Consider the following 3,867-nt stretch of genomic DNA (forward strand, 5'->3'; position numbering starts at 1 on the left):
ATCAAACGCCTAGCCTTCTGATCAAACGCCTAGCCTTCTGATCAAACGCCTAGCCTTCTGATCAAACGCCTAGCCTTCTGATCAAACACCTAGCCTTCTGATCAAACACCTAGCCTTCTGATCAAACACCTAGCCTTCTGATCAAACACCTAGCCTTCTGATTAACCTTCTCGGATTATAAGGGCTAAAAATCCCAGAGGTCCTGTTTACAAGTTGTGTAGTTAAAGATATCCCTTGATGTTCTTCAAATCCATATATAACAGTGTAGGCTTCAGCCACTACCTAGGCAAAATTCTAAATTTGTTCCTGCTTAAATTAAAAATACTTTAGTCAGTGTGCTAAAAAAAACCCATTAAATAAGAGAGCACGGCATTGTACCTCCAAAACCTCCAAAACCCAAACCAGAATGCGGCTGCCAACTTGAAGGCAAGGGGCCCTGTGATCTAGCAGTTTGAAAAACCAACAGTCGACTACCCCTGAGATCTAGCAGGTTGAAGAACCAGCGATATCAATATATATATATATATGTGTATGTTTTAGTAATCAACAATTTTAAAAAGTACGGGGGTTGAAGTTGACGGTTGTAGTCAAGTATTTGTAATGTAGACAATAGTAAACAAAGGTGTAAGGAAAAAAGCCAGTTCTACGGCGTGGACTCAAGTCCCAATATTGATATATCTAATTTTTATCTATTTGGACTCAAGTCCTCAAAAAATGTTTTATTTATTCGGACTCAGCTTAGAACTAAGTGAGTTATGTGGGTGTAAGGAGGTTACATATAACTGTCGTCGGGGGATTTTACGTAAAACCAGAATTAGAACTAGAATTGCCTATTAGGACTGTGTAATTGCGTCAAAAGTCAAAAGACAGCACTCTCATTAGATCTACCCATCATGGCAGAGTCTAAGACTCAAGTATACACGGTAACACATGCCGTTAAACGTAGAAAAGACGCATCTTTCTGATTGGCTGCTAATTTTAGTACTGTGATGTCATCACTTCCTGGGATACCCACATGGAACGACGTGTTTTCGGTAACAAACTAACATTTAGGATTTCCTAGATATCTAGATCTAGATTAGATCTAGGTCTAGATTCTAGATCTAGATAGTAGGCCTACTTGGACATGAAGGAAGACTGCACGAAAATTGCCGTAAAGACGCTGGAGGATTAGATCTAGATCTAGATCTAGATATTTAAATCTAGATCTACCACCCCCCCCTCCTGCATTTTTAATCACTAATATATTCTTTTAAAAAAAACAACTTCAAAGCAACTCTACAAATTAGGCCTATAATTTATGCGACTGCTGGTCAGTCGGGAGGAGGAGAAGAGAAAATAAAAAACTGTCCGGGACTGAACTGCTCCAAAAATCATTGCACGACTTCAAACGCAGACGCGCTGTCTATTCAGCCATCAGAACTTCCGAGAGAGAGGTGTAGATTAAGCATGATATAATAGACACTTCCATTTTTGGTGCCATGCGGTTGGCTATACTTAGATGTAGTCACGTGATCGGAGGAGTATCCTGGTCTGACGTCAAACAAGATGGGCGCCCTACCTAAAAATAGTTTGCGTCTTAGCCATCTAAATCTTTCGGTGCTTTTTCGGTAGTTCCCACCCCCCTTATTTGAGCCTGACCTACATCTAGATCTTGATCTAGATCTAGATCTATACGTTTGATTCACGGTGAGCTAAGATATCAAACCTAACAACAGCAAAACATTAAATTGTGGTAAAATTCAGGGGGGCATTCCCCCCTGAAACCCCCCTTCCTATTTTCGTTAGGTCAGGGGGGCAAGCCCCCCTGAAACCCCCCTACTCTTGGGGCCAAAACCCGTGAATAACAATTGCGGGGTGGGAACTACCGAAAAAGCGCCAATCTTTCTACGTTTAATCGCATGTCACGGCCACGATAACCGACAACTCAGGGTCCTTCCACCACCACTCAGCATCATCATTACTTCCACCATTTATTTTTCCACTTGTTTAATTTCATTTTGTTGTGTTATAGTTTTTCTGTATTTTTTTTTTTTTAATCACATCGCACAAAATCAACATCCGTGGCCTCTTCTCAACACATCTCTTGAATCTTCCCTCAGCAAGCCGTGAGTGCGTAAACAGAATAAATCATGAATGTTTTCATTTTATTCACCTGCCACAAATGAGAACAAGCGTCAGTTAGATCTAGGCCTAGATCTAGATCTAAGTCTTGCAGAATTGTGTTTCTTCCAACTGAACAATCACAGAAGTACAGGTGATACAGTACCAACAATAATTTCTTACTTTCGGTTTTCTTTTCTTTCGCTGACTGATCCAAAAACAGAAAGCTGAAAGATAGAGTGACCTCCCTTCGCTTGAAAGAGTTTGTCAGTTTGGCTCCAGAAATGTGGCTTTTTTAACTGAGATTTTATACCAAAGATAGTAAAAGGTCCTAGGTTTATACCTTATCAAAGACCTTGTGGCCCTTATACACGCACAGTGTTTTCATTTTTGTCTCTTTTTTGGCTCCAAATGGTCCCAAAAAAATGTGTGTGTGTGTGGGGGGGGGGGGGGGGGGGTGTAAGTAGAACGGTCGAGAGAATTATAGTAATAGCTTGGGTTGCAGCGACATGTTTACAAAATTACAGAACGACGTCATTGATGTGATTGAATCAAGGAGATTAAAAGTTCTAAACTCCTTGGATTGAATGCACCAATTTTATAGAGATTTATAGAGATAACATAAGGCTATAACCATGCACATAACAAGAACAGGATTAGCCTCGCGTAAGCTCGACTGTACCTTCCCATTTAGGTCAAGGCAACAACTGGACGTAACAACATGATATAGGGCTCCAAATTTATTCAAGCTACGGTGAGAGTCTGTTCTCAAAAAGTCTGTAGAGAACACGACAGCTTCATATGCTTTTCCCCTTGGCTTCCTGTAAACCCTATGTGTGTGTGTGGGGGGGTGGGGGGGGGCTATATATTACAAGCGTTGAAACGATCCAGCACCACCATAATAATCAGACAGAAATTAGAAATGGACCGTATTTGGTCTATCAGAATTTTCGATCAGTTTTTTTTATAAATTTAAGACTTAATTTGTTTTGGATTTTTTAAAGAATTAGTTCTGAATTTGAGTAGATCTAGATATCTAGTCTTTTTCCACAGCTGATCCCTGCGGAATTCCCTCCCACTGCATCTAAAAGAGGTGTTGACAACATCATAATCTGGTCTAAATATAAGATTCATTAATTTAAATCTTATTTTACAAACTATAATAGTTTGACTCTTCGTCTAACAACAGAAATGACCAAGGCACCCACAGTGGTTGCAAGTTTCTGTATGACGTGTTCCTTTGTCACCACATTGCCGTTCGTCGGTTTGACGTGTGCAAAATGTGTAGAAAGGACTGGTAGTGTTTGTACATTGGGTCGGCCGGTGTGCTTGAGTGTCATTTTGTAATCTTGTGTAATTGCTGTTGAAATGTTAGTTATTATTATTAGTTGTATTATTATTATTATTATTATTATTATTATTATTATTATTATTATTATTACATGTATTATTATTATTACCAAATTATTTCTACCGATAGTAATTCTTGAAATCAAGTAAAAGTATATATTATTGTTTTATAGTGGTAATGTTTTCTTTTATGTTCGTTTTTTTTAATGGTCAAGTGAAATGGCCTTCCAAAAAACAAAAAAAAACAATCCACACGCATTGAAACCGAAAACTTAGAAAGTAAACACCCGTATGTCTAGTATGTATTATACTTTTAGGACATCTAATTTGGCTCCGAATTTGTCGGTCGTTTGACCCTGGCTACCGGGAACATCTCTGGCAATCCTGCTTCGGACTGTGAATGGATGCCAGATA

At 39.0% G+C, this 3,867-nt stretch overlaps 1 protein-coding gene across 1 annotated transcript in view; it reads right to left on the reverse strand.

Moving 5' to 3' along the window:
* Positions 1-2,280, reverse strand: part of LOC101849649 (RNA polymerase II-associated protein 1) — a gene marked incomplete at its 3' end in the record, with an annotated part of 8,788 nt that extends 6,508 nt beyond the window's left edge. Inside the window, 1 exon segment of the mRNA XM_005108487.2 lies at positions 2,156-2,280.
* Between the last annotated feature and the right edge of the window lie 1,587 nt (positions 2,281-3,867).

The sequence above is a fragment of the Aplysia californica genome, unplaced genomic scaffold (genome assembly GCF_000002075.1).
Source record: "Aplysia californica isolate F4 #8 unplaced genomic scaffold, AplCal3.0 scaffold00693, whole genome shotgun sequence".
NCBI classification, from domain to species: Eukaryota; Metazoa; Mollusca; class Gastropoda; order Aplysiida; family Aplysiidae; genus Aplysia; species Aplysia californica.